Source organism: Manis javanica, chromosome 3 (assembly GCF_040802235.1).
Source record: "Manis javanica isolate MJ-LG chromosome 3, MJ_LKY, whole genome shotgun sequence".
Taxonomy (NCBI): domain Eukaryota; kingdom Metazoa; phylum Chordata; class Mammalia; order Pholidota; family Manidae; genus Manis; species Manis javanica.
In genome coordinates, this window is record NC_133158.1 from 130725039 (window position 1) to 130746644 (window position 21606).

General features: G+C 34.2%; 1 protein-coding gene across 9 annotated transcripts in view; it reads right to left on the bottom strand.

Moving 5' to 3' along the window:
* NAALADL2 (N-acetylated alpha-linked acidic dipeptidase like 2) overlaps positions 1–21606 on the bottom strand; it is a 1394480-nt gene that overhangs the window by 912585 nt on the left and 460289 nt on the right. The window lies entirely within an intron of this gene.

Consider the following 21606-nt stretch of genomic DNA (forward strand, 5'->3'; position numbering starts at 1 on the left):
GGGAAAGGTATTACCAATGGGAGTGAATACCAAGAGACAGAAATCACTGGAAACCATCTTACAGGCTGCCGAACACATCTTTGTACAGTCAAAGCAAGAAGATACAAAGACACTGATATGATGGTTCTGAATACATGATAAAATGATTATTATCCATTCCTTGTAGAAATTTCTTCATGTTAATTGTTCTAAAAATTTTTTCTGTATGCAACTGTATGCAAAAGTTATTGATTGATGTAATGTATAATGTCCTGAATAGTTGTTTGCACAATATTCAAAATTGTCCTTCATAGTCATACCATAGTATTAAACTATGAATATGAAGGTAATAAAATGGAAACATCTAAAACTACTTTCTAGGTCTTCAATATGATAAAGAATCTGGGGAAAAATGGAGAATTAATATGTCAGTGTCTTTCAAAACTCTAGTACATTTCCAATTCAATTAGGCATGTACAAAGGTAAATATCCATGAAAACTTCAGTTATATTAAATCCAATCTATCAGGGATGTACCTAGATATTTTACTTCATAATAAGCACTCCAGATAATGCTGATGCATCAGATCCAGAAGCCACATTTTAAGAATCACTCACTTCCTTATATGGTCTCTAAACTGTCAATTGTTTCTTCTACATTCTGGGCAGATTCAGTGAAGACCCATTTGGGCTCTGTATCTGGCTTTCAGTCCATTTCTTGTTCTTGCACATGCAGATTTTCCAGTTAATTGGTGAAAATTTTCAAACCAGTATCAGTCAAAACAAAAAATTGGAATGTAAAAGACTGAGATAAAATGCTTTGCTTTTTTAATAGACAGAATTCAGGGAATTAAGAAGAATTACACACTCACACATTTGAGTTTTGTGTTTTTATTCTTAAAGTTTTACTTGTTGTTATGCTTATGGTTTTTTGTATCTTATAAAAAAGTTTACCCATGAATATAGTCTTTAATACCTGTCACCATTTCACTGTATTCCTACAAATTAACTTCAGGAATATACAGTCAAAAATACAAGAATTATAAAACTTATCTTCAAATTTGCCAAAATCCTTATTCAACTTAAACTTTTTTAGGCATTGGATGTCCAGAAAAGTAATGATCTTAAACAAAATTATATTCTAAGGTAAGCAATAGGCAATTGATTGTTTATGTATTAATTTAAATGACATAGCATATAGATAACCATTGAAAAGTCTTGGTGTTATCATCTATTTAAAGCTTTATGGTTTGAAAAATTTAACATGGCTTTCTGGAAGGAACAGAATTAAAGACATTATAGTAAATTTGGAACATTGATAATTGTTATTGACATCTATAGGACATATAAAATTTTATACCAGTGAACTAATTATAAATTCTGCCATTACAAAATTAAAAAATTGCTACAGAGTGATTGTATTTTGACAGCTTTAAAAATATTAACACAACAATCCGATAAGGAGCATGAATGAAAGTTTTAAGGTTATGAATATGATCTACCTTGGATTTAGACAATTGAAATTAAAACTACTTTTATCCCAGTTAATATAAGAAAAAAAATACTTACTAATTAAAACAACTTCACCAAACCCCATAACTATATATAGAGCAGCCAAACTGGTGATGCCACTATTTCACATAAATTGAGTGAATTATTGAATTAAGCTATAAAGAGTATGGAAACAACAAAATAAAAGTAATGACTGATCTAGCTGCTAACATAAACAGACATAGGAAACTCTTTCATTTGTAAAGGACATGACACTTAGGTTTTCGGGGTCTCTAAAAGAAAAAGCACACATTTTCTCCCAGTTAAATATTTACAGTCCATTATTTTTACTATTGTGTATTAGATTATTAGAATGTTCTTGCTGACTTTGACATTAGCAGGCCTTTCTACAATTAACCAATCTAGGATTGTTTGTAAAGTGTAAGAAATTTTACAGAAATTATAAAGGATATGGGTGGATTTTAGCTTAACTTGCTCAGTAAACAACGTCAAGTCTAAGAATGACAAACCACCAAGGTAGACCTTCCATCTGGCCAATGAAAGTGATAACTGCTTCACCCAAAGTAGAGAGAACTTATAAACATGAACTGATGAGAATAAAACTCTTTCAGTGTCTTAATAAGTTGCCACCATATAACCCAACATAGTATTCTGACAACTTTGTCATTATTGTCACCGCTGTCATCATCATCATTACTGTTCAATGCAACTTTTCATGAGACCTCTTCACATACTAGTACCTGCTGGCTATAGGAGACACAAGCTGAGAAAGGCACAGCCTGGTCCCTTGAAGAGCTCACAGATGGGATTATCTATTTTGCATTAATCTAAAACATTAGATTTAAATTAGGAATTTTTGAATGTATATTTTTAAAAAACTTTACATTATACTCCCTATTGGCCCAGAGAGGATATCAGGATAGTCACCAAATATATGTATATGTATCTTAAAAAATATAAGTGGTGTTGATTATTATGAAAAATTATTCTAGCAATGATCACTTTAACTTCTTAATCATCTATGACTTAATCCCACTTCGGATTACCCGAAAATTTCCCTCTCAAATATATTCAATGGATATCCAGGAAACACTACACTCTCCCAGCTAGTACTTATTATGGAATACATCCATGCACTTCTGATCTCATCATTGAGTTGTATGCTTGTCAAAATCAATTGTATTATTCTAAAAACATTAATTTGCCAGTTGCACTTAATATTGTAATTATGCAACTTAATTATTTATGCTTTACTAACCCAACACCCATTCCCAGACCCTTCTCCATTCTGAGACTTCAGGATCAGTTAAAATGTTAGCAAACTGTTATAGTCATATGAAACAGTTTTGGCCAGTAAGATAGAAGCACTCATTAATTGGCAGCAAGCAGGGAAATTTTGCTTTCCTCATAAAGAGGACAGAGGTCCGTAGAATATAATCCTAATGTTTGAGCCTGTAGTGGCTATCTCTGACTATAAGGGAAAGTCCCAAAGAAGTTCAGATAAGATTTACTATCATAATGGCACCTGTCTCTTATCTCCAGATTTCTTATTTAACGAGACAAAGAAAGGAATGAGTGAAGGAAGGAGGCAGAAGTGAAAGAAAGATGGAGAAAGGGAAGAGAGAGAGAATGGAAAGAATTTACATAAGGCGTAGGAAGTTTCATTTGCCTATTTTCAGTTGAAAGCACCCCTAACTAAACCCACTAGGAGCTGGAAAGGAGTGGGAGGGGTACCCAAAAGCATTTTTCATTCAGATTGCTTGATAATAGGTTATATTCCACTATGAAGTTCACAAAACTGCAAATCATATGAATGTGATTGATGCAAAGAAGATGGGATGTGTGGAAATCCAACTGACACATCCATAATATTAGTGAATAAGTGTATATTGATTTATATAGATAGAGTAATGGATATGTTTAGGTATATATATATATATGCATCATTTTAAAGATTGCTCCCTTAAAATGTCTCTTTCAATAATCAACAAATGCCAGCCCTGAAAGAATTAAATAAAAGAATTTCCACTATACTCTAGAGAAAAAAAAATCAGTCAAAATTTCAGCAAGATTAAAAAATAAATGCTTAAAATGTAAACATTGTGTATTTTCATCTCAAACTTTGGTAAATACATAAATAAGAAGAGGTAGATAAAAAGTTTGGAAATAAAGATTAACATTAATGAATCATAAAGGTATGTTAAATGAGATAATGAGCAAGTATTTTAAACTCATTTTCAAACCTTTAGGACATTACAGATTATTGGCACTTCTTATTACTACAAAATTCTTGAAGAAGTTTAAGAAAACAAGCATTTCTGTGGATGCCTTTCAAGCCAATTAAGGAGTGTTTCTTAACTATCTCTTGACTGATATCTACTGTATTAGAATACTAGAATGCAGAGCTGAAAGGCTAAACAAACTCCCCAAATCCTGGCATAAAAATATTCCTTGCCAAGAGGATGGGAAGCATTTGCTTATATGTCACACAAAAGGGACTTACCTTATGAATAAACTAGTCCCTTTTTGGGAAATATGGGGAATCTGCCAACCTATAATTTCTGTCAGTCAGTCTCAGGTTTGCCCCCAGGAGTAAGATTGTGGTGAGCTTATTCCTTTATCCATTTAACATGGTTCCCCATTCTGTCTCACCCACCTGCTCTCTAACTTTCTTATTTCTGGAATAAAACACCCTAACTTTTTTTGACATTTCTCACTTGAAATGCCTTTTGGGTAAATTGACACCAATGGTGTCTTCTTCAGAGTATGTGCCATCTGTCAACATAGCAGAATAAGAATAATAAACTTGGAGATGACCACAGTATTTCCAAGTCCAATTTATAAACCAGTAAGTAAGTAACTTTTGAGTACACATTATCTTTTTGGAAATTCCAGACATGTCTCTCTCTTCCTTAATATAAATATTTAACATTTATTAATGCAGCCTAAGATTATATTCACTTTTTTGATTCTCGTAAATCCTTGCTACTCTTTACATACATCCCTAATCATGAGAGTCTTCTTTCATTTTTGAGTTGCTTTTGAGTCAGAATTCAAATGATCGGTCATAAGTTATTTTAGTTGAACTCTCCTTTCTTTAATGTAATAATTGCATTGATAGCTACTATTGGGTTGTGGAGGGAGAGGGGACACCCACAATGAACCATGATCTGTTTTTGGTATTTTACATACACTATATCTCTAACCTGCCCTACAACATAACAAAGTAAGAACTATCATTTGTTTTAAAGATGAGTAAATAGAGGCTCAATGAGTTAAAGTATGTGGTGCAAAAGACATACACATGTATGTTTATTCTATGTAAATCTATTGGCTTCTAATATTTCCCTTTTCCAAAGATATTTGAAAGAGGAACCAAAAGAGGCTTAGACATTTCTCTTAGAGCCCTGCTCTACACAAAGTGGTCCAAAGACGAAAGCATCAGTATAATGGAAGCAGAATCTCAGGAGCCTTATGAGCTCTACGGAATCAGAATCCGCAGGTAAACCAGATATATCATAGTTTGGGAAGTACTGTCTTAGAAACAACCTTCACACTGTCTTCTCAAACATCTGCTTGTTCCCATACCCAGAAGAGGGGGTCATATAAGTGAACTTGTTCTTGTTCTTCTGCATGGGAGCTGATCCAAGGTATACACACAGGTCACAGCATAAAGTCCATGTTCATGTACACTAAAGACCCCATCCTTTCGTATCTGCCTGCATGCATACTGTTGTTCCTAATTACTGGTGCATTTCTATAATTACTGTACAGACGTTAAGTACACCAGTTCACCCCCAGTCACTACTCATGTCTTCCAGCATTTTGCTTTTGTTTGATCATCAGAAGTTACTGGTTAATATTAACATACAATTTTAAGGTTTTTGATGTACATTGTAAAATTGCCTTCCAATATGTTTATGTGCATTTACATTTCTTCTAGAAACATGTGCCTGTTTCTTTTATCCTAACTACCATTGATGTACTATATTGCATTTACTTGTTAATTTAATAGGCTAATATGTTACTTTATTTTTATTTTAGTTTCTATTTCTTGTAGATTAAAAATATGCTTAACTCTTTAATGAATCTAAAATTATTTGGGAAAACTATGAATTTTAACTGCAGTTCCAAAATAGCTCACTAATTTGGTGATTCTACTTTTGTCCATTTGATCTGTAATAGCATGAAGTTCTGGGGAACTTACTAAATTCTATTAATTTGACTGTTCTTCTGCCAGTTACATATATTTTAATTGTTGGTGCTTAGTAAATGCTTTAACATCTGGTAGAACTAGTTTCATTCTCAATATTACTTTTTTCCCATAGTATTTTTTCATAATCCTGTCTGGTATTTTTTATTTTTTGTTTTTTCTCCAAACTTCTAAAACTGTGGAAAGTATACAAAATTATACTTTAAATTTTTATTTATAGGATCTATACCTATCTTGATAAGCTTATTTCTAAATTGTAAGCTTCTTTGTTGTTGTTTTTTTAAATGGAACTTTTTAAACATAAAGATTTCAGCAATGTAGGAATGGATTTTAATTTTCCTTCTGTTGATGTCATTCTTTCCTGGCCACACAACATACATCTTTGGACTTCCTGGGAAAAAAATGCATTATATAAAAATGATCATACTTTTACCTCTTCTTTTCCAATATGTATTATTCATTTCTCTTTCATATCTTATTTCCTTACTAAAGCTCATAAAACTATTTTTGTGATTAATAGTGATAATGGGCATCTTAGTTTAGTTCTTGCTCTTTGTATTTGAAATTGTCAGGGTTTTAGCATTGGCTGAGGCTTTAGTGCATATCTTGAAATGCCAAAATATTATTTTGCTCTTTTCAATTTTATTAGGAATTGCTATTAACATTAATAATTTATTTATTCAACAAGTGAAATATTGCATTTTGTGGTTTATTTATGTTGAAACTTCCCTTGCATTTCTGGGGAAAACTTTAATTGGTGATATCATGGAATTCATTTACAGTATTTCTAGTTACTATTTACTAGCATTTCCCCAGCAGTTTAATATTTTAAAAAGACAGACTCCTATGATAATAGGGAAATAATTTTCCTAGTATCTTAGTTTCTTAGTGCCTTAGTATCTGAAAGAGATAATATCAATTGGTCAGAATTGATATTGGTCAGAATATTAATGGTCAGAAAATACCATTTAAATATCTAAATTTCCCAAGTGGTTGATTTCTATATACATAAAGATATCAATCTTTGTTTGATTATTTTGTCTTATATTAATTTAGTAATTATTGTTCATAGAATCAAAATCAAGCAGGAGTTAGGCAATATAAAACCTAAAGTAGGGTATGTAAACAAATACTATCTGGTATTACATACATTCTAGCAAGAATTTGGTGGCATGTAAGCTTTAGTTTGGCTTTTTCTTGGCTACTCCTTCCCAGGAAAATTAGTTTCAGCCACACTAGGCAAGTTGTCATTCCTTCAACCCCTGTACTCTTCTACATTTCTCTGCTTTTATTCACATTATGTCTTCATTCTGAAATGCTCTTTCTATATTTTATACATGGAATGCACTTCTTTTTGTGTTTAAAGATCTACCTTCATAGTTATTTCTTCAGCTTCCCCAATCAAAATACTTCTTTTATGTAGCCCTCTTTTATGCTAATATTATTTACCTGTCTTTGATTCTAGATTTTGAACTCATCCAGGATAAGTGTCTATTTATTTTGATATTCCCTGGAGCAATATCATAGGAACTCATTAACTCCTACCACTCAATGCATGAGTGGTATGAGATTCTTCATTACCAATTTATTCTGCCCCTCTTATTTCCAAATGGATTGTAATTTCAAAAAAAGAGTGTCTAATATAGAAAAAAAAGCCATTTTTCTTTGCTCTTATGCATTTTCTCATTTGCTCTTAAGAAACATTAAGGGAAAATATCACATACCAATATTTCACTAGTACACTGCATAGAATGCTCGAGCCACTGTCTTCATGGGGGTAGACTGTTCCAGACAGCTATGACACAGGTAGTATCTTAAGGACATTTATGATCTCCGGCTCATCTGCAACAGGAAACCATGGCCTGGATTCCCATTGGCAATGCTACAGAGGATTTCTCTCTATTCACTTCTCTTAAGAAACATTAAGGGAAAATATCACACACCAACACCAGAGCTGCCAGTCCCCAGAGATACTTGATGTTGCCTTTTCAATAAACTGAAAGTAAATTTCTTTCACGGTTGCTTTAGCATTAAGACAACTGTCCTTTTATCCATTTGACAGAGACTTCTCACATCATCACACGGATATTGATCTTAGTTAAATACAGACATAATAGAAGAGAATCAGCAAGATCACAATAACAATTAAAAGAATCAACTGAATTCCTAGGAGCTTTCTTTTTTTCTTTCATGGACATAGAAGGTAATTCAGTCATGTATTATCAATTATTAATGCAATGTTTTTTTGATGCATGGATTATAAGATGAAAAATTTTGTGTTTTCTGGCTCTGAATGTTAAGGATCTGATTTTAGATTTGTCCTTTTAAATTTGTCCTTTTCTTTGACTAGAGAGAAGCAAGGATGATGAGTGAGTGAAATAAGGGCACACACAGGGCAGGCAATGGCAGCCAGGAGAGGAGGCAGAAAACTAAAGGTGGTTGGTAGAGTCAGATGGCTAGAAGAGGGTACATATAAATTGTACATTCTTTTGTTTGTTTTATTTAAAACACTGAAGAAAGGTGAAGTGGTTAGAGGAGTTATAAGATAGCAGGGTTTATAAGCAATTTTATTGCCTAAGAGACTAACAGCAGTTAAAGTATGATTGGGTTACCTAATGAAAACTTATATTAAAGAAACATTATGAGGAATGCTAAGTTTTTAATAGAGATGCCTGAAATTTTCTAATGGTAAATTTGTTTTCTGTACATGTTGGAAGCATCAGAGACTTAAGCAAAAGGGAGAATACTTGGGAATTTAGCAGAAATTATCAACAATAACCAAGCCACAGCCATGAAGGGAATTATAAAGTGTGTTTAAATAGTTATGTGGGACTCTTACATGGTGATACAGAATATATCTACTGCTTAAGTTTTGTCTAATATACTACAGGAAAAAATTAAAAAGGTTTTGAGATTCAGGTCTGAATAGATGGAATCAAAAGCTTTTATTGTCCCAGTATTTTGACAGAGACAATGCTGTAATAACTTGTAGTTGGCTGTTAACCAAGCAAATAATTTGACTCAATTTATATGTTTATGTTGAGACAGTAAACACAATTCAAACAGTACTATAATAACAGAGTATTTTGAAATCTATTATAACAAAACAAACCATATAATTACATATTTATGCTAGTTACTGCTAGACAATAGACTGTAAGCATAGAATACCAATGTTCAGAACCAGTTTGGTAAGCTTGATTAAATAAATGCCCCAAAGGATAGGGGTCACTACTTCAGATTCTTCAAATGCCAGGTTCTCTCTTAGGATCAGAGCTTAAGGATCTAAGGATCAGATCCTTGCTTCCTTAGAAGAAGCAAGGGGGGAAGGTATTTGATCAACTTTAAGTGAAATAAAAATCTGCTATTTGAACTGACAAGTAATGCACTCACTAATAATGGTAGCCTACTTCCACTATAACAATTGAGTATTTTTGCTATTGCACCTTGATTGTATCAACTAGCTCTTCAAATAACAACCTGATTAGTATTCTGTGTCATGCTTTTGAGTTTACATCCAGTGAGCTGATTTAACAATAAATTAGTGAAATCAAAATTGGTTCTGTGACATACAAGCTAAAATATACTTTAGCTAATCATAATCATTATAATCCATAAAAGGAAAAAAATCCTACTGCGATTTTATAATTCAGTCAATAGTATAGAGTCTTGACAGACAAAAGGAAATCAGTCAAGTTCTGAATGGTTCATTTTGGATGCATTTCCCTCACCTCCAAACCTTGTATATGTGCGGTTATCACTCACTGTGCCTGCCATACACTTACTCTGCTGTCTGATACACACTGAAGAACAGGCGGTCACAGATAATCAATATTTCCTTAAACAGCACCATTTCATTTACATTAGGTATCACTGAAATATTAACATAATACCAATTCAGAAAGATAAAAAGCCACTAGGTTTCATAAAGCTATTTCTGAACACTAAGAAATAGTATATCCTAGACTTTACCATATTACTTGAATACCTTAATTGGATTCTATGGTAATTTTAATGCAACCACATTACATTGGACTACTGTGCCCCTTGCCAGATTTTTAATTTGAAAATGAGTGTTTATATTGCTAAAATTAATTCAAATTGAGACTTCCAGATGTTGATATATGTGCACAGGTGTCTTTTCTCCCCTGCTCCATATGCCCATTAAAAATAAATGCTGGTAGATAAAAATAAAAGAAACCTTACATGTAGGCTCAAAACCAAGAAATTGTGTTATTTCTAGACCAGGAACATCAAAGCTTTCCAACAGTAGTGGAACTAGGTTAATGAAGACACTTTGGGGGCCTGGGGAGAGTCAATCTTCTGAGCTTCTTCTAAGTAAAACAATTATGCCTGAGACATGAGTGGAGTGGCCTCTGATGGATTCCCACAAAAAATCCCTTCACTCAAAGAGGTTGGGATTGAGAACAGAGACTGAACCAACCAGACGCTACACAAATGGATTATTTTTCACTGGTGCTGATTGGCTCCTTTGAAAGCAGCTTCCTGAAAGTACCAAAGAACATTTCATATGCCAGTGGCTACAGCAAGCAAAAACTGGCATGGGGCTGGCAATACACCACAATGAGATAAAGTGACAGTCACACGAGACACTGCGACACCTAGTAGTAAGCAGGTAACTCCGAAGATGGTAAATTACACAGAGAATGAAAGGAGAACATCATAGGAAATCTGTCAGAGTCAAAAGAAACAATTTTGAAGAAAAACTTCTATAACTGGGTTTGCTCACTGTTTTAACTTTGTACACATTTTCTGCATTGTTGGAATGAAAAAAGGCAATATGTGTAGGTCACACTCCAATCTTTAACCAAGCTTACTGACAAAATCAGATATTTGAGAGGACTGTGCAGTGTAAGAGACAGCGAGGGAACAGTCTGTTGGGTCAGGGTCACTGGGTATACCTGAAGCATGTATATCAAAAAATAAGAGAAAAATAAAATTTAATTCATGGTTAAAGTAAGAGTTAAGAAAATATTGCATCAAAGAAAAGAAAGCAAGCAGTAATAGAAATGGAACAATACATGATCATAAATAATGGGTCATCTGAGATAAAAATATGCTTCTCAAATTAAAAATTTGAATGGATACAGTGAATAGCAAACTGGATACTACAGAAAATCAAATAAGTGAACCTGAAGACAAACTCGAAAAATTCCCTCAGAATTCACAGGAAAAGTAATAAAGAACAGTAATGTGAAGAACTGGTTAGAGATCCTTAGGGTGTTCTAGAGGATCAAGTCTACTTATAATAGAAATCCCAGAAGAACCATAAAAAAACAAAAATCAATGTAATCCACCCTTTCCAAATTTAGGAAAGACTTGAGTATAAGATTTAAATGCCTGAGTTACCCCCAAAGTGAGTCAATTGTGAATAACACCTGGACATAACATCTTAATTTCTTTTTAATTTCAATATGGAAGAAAAATCTTTCTATCCTTGAAACAAATAACAAGCTTACATCAAATTTGTTTCTAAATACTACATCTCTGTTACTAAATACCACTAAGCAATTGACCATTGGCTTGAATTTTGCAGGGGAAAAGATCTACTATCCAGTCAAAGTATTTATGTGAAAAGGCAACAGAGTACATTTGTAATATATGCAAGGTGTAATAAACACATTTCTAGTCAGTATAATTACTTAAAGCTACTCCACAGCTACATGGGAAATAAAACTATGAAACCAAGAAAACTACCATCATGATATAAAAGTATAAATTGCTTGATATTGGAATGACAGAGACTAAAATGCAAATAATTATTGTTAGCTATAAACCCATACAAATCTCAAAAATTAGTTGAAAGAATAAATGTAAATTTAAAAATATAATAATTCAATAATGTAAAATAGATTTAACAATCAATACTACATGACCAAAGGCTGAAAGTAATAAAAAAGTGAAAGGAAAGGAACCTGATTTCTTTACTTATATAGGGGATGATCAACACATTCAATATAGAATGCAATGATCAAAGCACATGGCAAAATTTGAGATCATCCTTTTAAGTCATTTATATTTCTAAACATAAAAAAATATGTAGAAAAATAACCTCAAAGAAGTGAAATACAGGAAGTCAAAAATAAATATTATCACATGTTGTTACAAAATAAAATAAAAACTGGGAAAGAGAGTTGATCTGGTCTGGGTTTTCACTTAGGCTGAACCTGTCAAAGAAGTACTAATGGGAACATGAAACAATAAAGTTTCATGAGGAACATGAACATGAAATGTCTCATGTTTTAAATACAATCCAAAGAAAATTTTTGTGACTATCTAATTAGATTGTGAATATTAATAATAATAATAAATAAAATTTTATCAGAGTTACAGAAACAAGAAGACATATTTTTGGAGCCTATGAGCATTAATACAAGCTTCTTGAAGGAAATGGTCATATCTGATTTATTTTAGCAATTTGCCACAAAGTATGTTTCACAGGCTAAGCACTCAAAGATTGAATGAAAAACCATTTAAATTTATTTTCATGTGTTCTTTGCAAAGATGAGTCTATAACCTGAGAATCACCACATTTAAATTCATTTTAAAACTATTTGGTCATGCATTTGTTCAGGGCACATATTCTTTAAAAAAAACAAAAAAGTCAATTCTATGTCACATTTATAGAACACTAGTTAAATTTATTGAATATTTCCCAAATGATAGGCCAACTGTTAAGGGCTAAATTCCAATAAGTGACACAGAGGAAAGTAGCTCATCAGGCTTTCCAACATATGACATTTCAAATTGCAAAGATGACAAACATTTTTGGGAAAAAAATCTGCCATTTTTCTTCTATTCTGCACACAAGGCCAGAGGGATCTTTTCAAAATGTGAATCAGCTCATGTCACTGCCTTACTTTTTAAACCTTCTAATGACTTCCTATTACACTTAGGATCCAATCCAAACTTCTAAGCCTGCAAAGGCCTCTATTACCCAGCCAGCCACTGCCTACTCGGTCACCTCATTGTCTCGTGGCTCTTTTGTCTTTGTTCATAACATTCCAGACTCCTTAACATTCTTTTTCTTACTCAAAAAGTTTCAGAGTTTAGTTCTTGCAGTTTTCTCTGGCAAGGACACTTTTTCCCTTGATCTTCACATTGCTGCCTTCTTTCCATCATTTAGGGCTCTGATCAAATATTACATCCTCTGTGAGATCCACCCTGACAATCCTATCTAAAGAGGTCAGAACCCCACCCTCCCTCTTTGTCTCATGACCTTATCATATTTTCTTCTTAATATTTATCACTGGCTGATAAAATCTCACACTTGTGCAGTTTTATTTGTTAATTTCTGTCTCCCTTCTGTTGCCTTCCATTCAAATGCAAGCTCCGTGAGAGGAGAGACATTATATGTATTGCATTCCTGTACCCACACCTAGAACAATGAAAGGTGCTCAAAAAATATTTGAATAGATGAATATGTAAATCATTCTGCCTTTTTAACTTATGCCCAGATTATAAATTGCAAGAGTATATTTAAGGAATGTTTATGGTATGTAGTCTACTAACAAAGATATTAGTCATTTCAATGTATATAGCAATGACATGTATACTCAAGAAGCAACCTTTTCATATTTAGTTAAATGATCATGACATTAATCACAAGATTAACCAAGATCACCTAAATCACATTTAATTAATTAGGCATTTATAGTTCTCAGTGCTGCTGAGCAGCAAAAGAAAAAGATGTTTGAAACAAACCTCTACAATAATCTTACATTAGTGACCTTTCCAGGGGCAGCCACAGGTCTGGTACTAACTGAAGAGAGAGGTACAGCTTCATAAATAGAGTGGAGGTCCAATTGAGAAATGTTTGAGTATTTGTTGTTTATTTGGTTGGTAGGCTTATTTGTTTACCTACTTATGAAAGAAAGGGAGAGGGAGTGGAGTACTTTTTACATAATGATAAAGGAATCAGTACAATAAGAAGATATAAACATTATAAATATCTATGCACCCAACAAAGGAGCACCTCCACATGTAAAACAAACACTAACAGAATTAAAGGGGGAAATAGACTATAACTCATTCATTTTAAGAGATTTGAACACACTACTCACATCAATAGACAAATCAACAAGACAGAAAATAAATAAGGGAACAGTCACTCACTGAACAATACATTAGATTAGATGGATTTAACAGAGAACTACAGTACATTCCACTCAAAAGCAGCAAGATACTTATTTTGTCGAGTGTACATGGAACAGTCTCATGAAAGGCTACAAAAAGACCCTCAGTAAACTCAAAAAGATTAAAATTGTTTCAAGAACTTCTCAGACCACAATGGTATGACCCTAGAAATAAATTACACAAAGAAAAAAAAAGCTTTCAAATATTACTTTCTTAATTGGTATATTAGTTTCTTAGGAATGCTATAGAAAGTAGTACAAACTCAGCAGCTTAAAATAACAGAAATTTGCTCTCTCATAGTTCTAGCAGGTCAGAAGTCTGAAATCAATGTGTTAATGGATGCCTTAGTCCAGATTGCCAGAACAAAATACCATAGACTATTGATATATAAACAATAGAAATTGATTTCTCACGGTACTAGAGCCTGGCAAGTCCAAGATCAAGGCATTGGCAGATTTCTTGTCTTGTGAGGATCTGTGTCCTAGTTCATAGACAGCTGTCGTCTCCTCACTGTGTCCCCACATGCAGATGGGAGAGGCGCCTCTCTGGGGTCTCCTTTACAAGGACGCTAATACCATTCATGAGGGCTCCACCCTCCTGATCTAATCACTTCCAAAGTCTCCACCTCCAAATACCATCATATTGGGGATTAGGTTTCAACATATCAGTTTTGAAAGGACACAGAAAGTCTTTAGCAATACAGTTGTTCCTTCTGAAGGCCCTCAATCTTAATATAAGTTGGTTATGGTGATGGAAGTACAGCATGGAGAATATGAGGATATAGCCAATAATTCTTTAATATCTTCCTATGTTGACTAATAGTAACTGCACTAGTAGGGGTGAGGATTTAATATTATGGGTAACTGTTGAACCACTTTGTTGTATAATTGAAACCAATATAAAATTGTCTATCAATGAAACTTCAATGAAAATAAAAGTAACATTCAAGCAAATACATCAAGTAGGTGGAGACAAGTCAGGTGGATGCCTGAAAAGAGCAATCTAGGCAAAGGTGGCTGTTATATAAAGCCCTAAAGTAAGATCATGCCAAGCATACTCCAGGATGTCTACTGTGGCTGCTGAGGATAAGGGGACAAGTATAGAAACAGAAAACAAGAGATGGTGGTAATTAAGACCAATTAGCTGAAGTGATATAGCCAAACTCTGGATGTATTCTGAACATTGGCATTTCCCCATGGACTAAATGTAGGCTATGAAAAAAAAAAAAGAGAAGGTTTTGTGTTTGTTTTATGCTTTTTTGCTTTTCTAGGCTAAACAATTCAAAAGATGTAGTTGCTTTCTCCTGAGATGTGGAACACCAAAGAAGGTTTAGGGGAGACTGTCAGAAGTGTAGCATGCTCTGTGATGTCTGTTAAATATCTAGGCACCGATGTTGATTATGTCAATGGCCAAAAGAGTCCTGGGTTCAGAAGGATGGTCAGGAGCAGAAAGGGAAAGTTTCCTGTTGTTCTCATAGAACTGATACAAGATCACTAAGCAGGAGGGCAGGACAGAGAACAAGGACTGAGTCCTGGGGCACTCCAACTTTAAGGGAGTAGCTTAAGTGGAAAAATCTGCAACAAAGGTTGCCAAGGATCGCTTATAAAGTAGGGGAAACCAGGAAAGTGTGGTACCTAAAGCCAGAATAGAAGGAGGGAAGAGTGTTCAGCACTGTCCGATGCTGCTCACAGGTCAAACAGGATGAAGACTTTAGTCATCGATTTACAAATAAAGGTTGTGACTTAGTGAATGATCTAAGCAAATGTCCAAGGAGAATGGGCTTAAGACAGGAAGAAAGAAAGAGGAGGCAGTAAGTAGGGACAATCATTTAAAGGAGTTTTGCTAAAAAAAAAGTTTAAAAAAATGTGACTATAGCTGGTGGGTTGAGAGATCTTATAAGTCTCTTAGTCACTTGAATTTTTAAATACAGACTTTAAACTCTTTTGAAGCAAGTAATCATACAGGATACATTGCTAGACTTTTACAAATTTAATACATAGAAATTTTAAAATCATATGAAAAAGAAAATAATTTGTATTTCAAAATTGTGAATGAAATGTTTACCACCAAAGGAAAAAAAAACACAGAAATGTTGAAACTAAACAAAACAATTCATGCTATGAGACCATTACCAGGAGTCGCTTAAGTATATACAAGTTAAAGACAAGGTCATTGAAAGTAAGAACTTGATTCTTTCTGCTTTCAGATTGGAGACTGCATTGTGCTATCCTACAGTAAAGGGGATTACCTAGGAAATCTGGCTTTGATAAGATTAAGAAAGAGCAAAATTGGGTTTCTTCTTTATCTTTGCAATGAAAACTGTCTATAGTCAAAGTGTTCCTTAATAAAATAGACTTATCTTACTTATTCTGCATGTCATATTAACAAAGAATAAAGCAAATAGAGAAGAAAACCTACTTAATAAATATATTAGTAAATAGAGGACACATATAAAATGTCTTGAAAGCTCTACTTATGTACTAGAAGACTATTTATGCTTTTATAAACTCACAAAAACAACGTTATTTTGGCTTGTCCAGTGCCAGAAGAGCTATCAGGTCTCTCATACATAGCTACATAAAATAACTTCAGCAAAATATATTTATTGTGATTGAAAAAAGATAGTAATAAAGAATTTTATATAAACATTGAAGGCCACAAAAGTCCAGTAGGAAAGCATGGTGCTGGCACATTGTCTTCTTTACACATTTTTTTAATAAAAAGGACAAAAATAGATGACTTCTCTTTCATCTACCTGGCCATTTTTTACCATACTTATCTTCTAAGGCACAATAATTATAAGAAAGTCAGACATGAGATATGATGCCTCTAGTGAATAGCAGGGAAATGCAGGTTGGGGAAAGGTGAGGAAAAATCAGTGCCTCTCCTTGCTGTGGTGAATGGTGCAGAAAGGAAAGAACAAGTCAAATAGGTAGTGAGCTGACTAACAGAGAAAAAAGCTTCAAGGAGACTAGACAGTTAATTTGACCCCATGAATGTATTAAACAATCATCACAGACACTAGGTGTAGAGTAACATGAGACACTTAATCCCAGGAAGCAAAACTTATAAATTAAGGTGCTTTTAAAAAAAACTTAACCCAGCAATGTAGGTTTTTCGCAACGTTTTGGATTTTTTTACACAAGTGTGTTCTTTCATGCAATTTTAAGCAGTTTTAGCTGGCTAGGCCATAAATTTTCTTAGAGGACAATAATTCAACAGTTTGGCCAAATCCCAGTGATAAGGTCAATTAAGGTACAAAAAAGAAAAAAATTACTTGGAAAAAATGTGTATTTGCACTAACAAATATACAGAAATCTTTCCTCTGAGGTCTCAATTTGCTAATCAAAATTTCACTACATGCTCAGCTCAAGCATTTGTTTAATCATTTAACACTGCATTTCCTATACCTTATGCAGTTAATTTTTTTAATATCTTAATAGTTTGTGCCTACATATTTATCACTTTATTACATATATCCAGAGTTAATTACAATGCTATTTCAAAATCAGATTCTAGGTGACCAAACTTAAGGGTTCTAGTATATCACTGTGTGTTCTTTAAGCTAATTTCATGTCAAATTTATACTTAAAAGCTAACATTTGAATACAACATGCTTGTTTGTAGAAATAGCCTGAGATATCATAATATATAACCCTATAAGTTTCCGTATCATTCTCTAATAATAATTCAACTTACACTAGATTAAATATTTTTATAAGTAATTCACTGCCTTCTGATAGTAAATACCTGTTTTTCTTATGAGAAAAAAATCATACCATCTTTAAACTACACAAAAGGCCTTCTTTGTAGTCATCTAAAATCTCTTGCCTTATAGCTACTATTGGTCTTAATATTTTACCCTTGTAATTCTACTTAAAAGCTCTAATATTTATTATATATTACATATCTTCATATACATAAGATTGCTATAGACACTAAAGTTATGGCTCTTTGACCTAAGGAAAATGTATTTATAATAAAATGAATCCTAAAAACCAGAGTTATAAGGTAATGAAAGTCCTGGCACTTAAATAATGTTTTTCTTTTCTTGTCTCAGTTTAGTTTTTTATGTATGTGTGGGGACGGGGGTGGGGGGTGCTTTTTTTGGATGCCTAATATTGGCAGAGTTGAGAACTGAGCAGAGACAAAAGAAATCTTTATTTACTCCACATGATGATTTATGAAAGGAGGCCTCAATTTGAGGTAAGTGGAGACCAGTATAATTTATCTCTAAGAATACATTAATCAGCTTCTTAAATTTGTTAGCTATTGTACTGAATTACCAAGATACAATGTGTGGTAGAGAAACGAGGGAAAGAATGTCTATGTAGATGTAAAATATATGAAAATAGAGCTGAAAGGTGAGAGTTTAAGTTATTTGTTGGAACAGCGCATGTTATAGGCTGAATGTTTGTGTTGCCCCAAACGTTTGTGTCTTATGTTAAAGCCCCAAACCTGAAAATGATGGTATTTGGAGGTGGAGCCTTTGAGAGGTAATTAGGTTTAGATGAGGTCATGAGGGTAGGGCACCCATCATGGCATTAGTGTTTTTATAAAATAAGGAAGAGAGACAGCGGTTCACTCTCTCTGCTATGTGAGGACACTGCAAGGGAGCCATCTGAAAGCCAGAAAGAAGGGTCTCATCAGAAACTAAATCTATAGGCACCTCAATCTTGGACTTTGCAGCCTCCAGAACTGTGAAAAATGAAGTAGCTCTTGTCTGTATGGTGTTTTGTTATAATAGCCTGAGCTAAGACAGCATGAAACCAAGACCCTTAAGGCCATCCCACAAAAGATGACTGTTAAAATGCAATATAACAGAGGAGAGAAATAAATTATTACCACAGTCAAGTTAATTCATTTAGCTATGAAGATTTTTAGGTTGTAGAATTTCAGGTATGACTCAGTGAATGACAAAAAATTAAGGAGGAAGAAATAAGGCCTCACTGACTGAAAATCTAAACAGATGTCATCATGTGATATCTTTGAAAGACACAGAGCAGGTGCAAAAACACAAATATGAATCCCCCACTTATGACTGAAATTCCAACATTCCAAATATAACAATTGCTGTGAAAAATTTGATTGGATCATTTTATTCCATAGAATCATAAGATAGTTATGTGATGGGACCACAGGACCGGAAAAAGATGGTGGCATGAAATGTGAAGCAGAAACCTCCTCCCAAAACCACATGTAACACAAAAATACAGCACCTACAACTAATCCTGAAAGCATGACCCAAAGACTGCCTAGCAGAGAGCCTACATCTAGGGAGAAGAGAAAACCTCACAGAAAAAAGTGAAGTAGCAAAGCCACGATCTGGTAGGACACAAGCCTTAACCTCACACCAGCTCACAGGAGGAAGGAAGAAAAAAGGAGCAGAGCAGGAGCAGAAGCCCAGGACCGCTAAACACCCCCTGGAGATCTGCTCTGGGAGCATGAACCCACATTATATAGTGCTCTGGAGATAAGTGGGGTTGGAAAGCAAAGACAGGCAGAATACTCAGAGAGACTGAGATTCCAGCTGCTCGTGGAGCACAGGTATGCACAACCGGCCACTCCTGGACAAAAGAAAGGCATGCACTTTGAAAGACTTCCCAACAGGGAGAGGGATGCTACAGAGACAAAGATTACACAGAGCTTGCTTCTCAGGAGAAAGGGCAGGGGGACAAAATCCTTCTGGCACACTCAGCCCAGCAGGTTGGGAACTTTCAGGAGCTTCAGATGCTCCATCCCCCTGGCTGGCAACACAGCCGCAAGGTCCCCACTGCCTTATGCAGCCTGCTGCGCTTTCCTCCCAGCAGGCACTGGTCCACACACCTGCTGCCCCTGCCATCACACCAGACCAGTCAGAGGGTGGCCCCTCCTATGGCAGCTACACAGCATAATGCAGAGGCTCCTCCCTGTGCGCTCAGCCCACTGGTCCTGGTAGTGGAGGCAGGCACTCAAGCTCCCACCATTTACAACGACATGGATGGAGCCAGAGAGTATTAGGCTCAGTGAAATAAGCCAGATGGAGAAAGACAAGTACCAAACGATTTCACTCATTTGTGAAGTATTACAACAAAGCAAAACTGAAGGAACAAAACAGCAGCAGACTCACAGACTCCAAGAAGGGGCTAGCAGATACCAAAGGGAAATGGCTAGAAGAAGTGGGTGGAGAGGGAGGGAGAAGGGGATTAAGGGGCATTATAATTAGCACTCACAGTATAGATAGATCATGGGAAAGGCAGTTTAACGCAGATAAGACAAGTAATGACTCCATAGCACCCTATTATGCTGATGGAGAGTAATTGTAATGGGGGACTTGATAATATGGGTGAATGTTGAAACCACAATGTTGCTCAGTGAAACCTTCATAAGATTGTATATCAATGATACTTAACTAATAATAAATAAACAAACAAATAAATACATAAATAAACAGTAGAAAAAAAAAGTTACATGATGGAAGGGACAGAGGGGAAAAGAGCTAAAAGGCAGTTATACGTGTTAGAAAGGAAATGTAGTAAATAAAGTTGAAAGAAAAACAAAAACTTAAACAAAGTTCTACAATCATCTTCAATGGCTCCTGTTTCTAGAATAAAAACCCAAACCTTATTTAGTATCTTTCTCTACCTTTGAACACACTACAATGAAGAGACAAGATTCTCACTTTATTTTTGTGTAATTGCATCATTTTGTTAAAGTCTGTGAGTATTTATGCTGAAGATTGTATTTTATTACACTACCATGGATACATAGTATAGATCAGAACATACACGATGGAAATAAATATGTTTGAAATATTAGGTTTATGTACACATCTCAAAATACACATTTTATTTTTTCCAAAACATCACAGGATTTCACTTTAATTCATTTTTTTAAGTGAAGTAGTAACAGAGAACTTAAAAAATTGAAGTATTAATATAAACACTGTAGAGGTATTTTGATTTCAAGGGTCTGTGTAAAATGAAAAGTAGGCAAATAATACCCCACTTTAATCATCACTGGTAATATATTACTTTAATGTAATATTGCTTTTAAATGCTGACAAATAGTGAAGAAAATTCTTTCACACTACATAATATGGTTATCTTAGTCATAAATTAAGGGACATAGAATTTTTTTTCTTAGAAAATAAAACGTCTGCTCCTTTGGAAAGAAGTTAGTAAGTCCTAAAAGGAATATACCAGCCATCAAGTGAACTGCACAATTTTTTATAGAGAAATAAGTTTAGAAATTATCTAAATGCTGTTTGAATTTAAGCTCCTTTGAAAATCTGATGAAATCTCTTTTCTCCGTCTCTTATAAAATGTGCATGAACACAAAATTTCCTTAATCTACGTCGGTCAACTAGAGGTCCAAAGAAAGGTTATCTGGAAGTCACATTTCTCTTATATTTCTACACAAATGTTTGTGTGAGCACATGTGGTGAACAATAAAGTTATTTATCACTTAAAATCTATTTTTTCATTCTTGCTTTTTTATTATTTCTGAAAAGTAGTGAGCAGGGCAATGACACTTATATTATTTTGTTACATATAAAATAAGTCAGGCATCCTGAAAGTGGAGAGGTCGATACCAAGGGCTAAATGTGCTCTTGAAATGAATTAGATAATGCTGGACTTTTTTCCAATCATGAATTTTAACAAACTAGGTTCTCTGTCCTCCTGGTAGCTGCATGAGTTGTTCATCAGTCAAAAAAAATCACATCGCCCAAGACAGATACTTAGTGCATCTACTCATATAAATAGG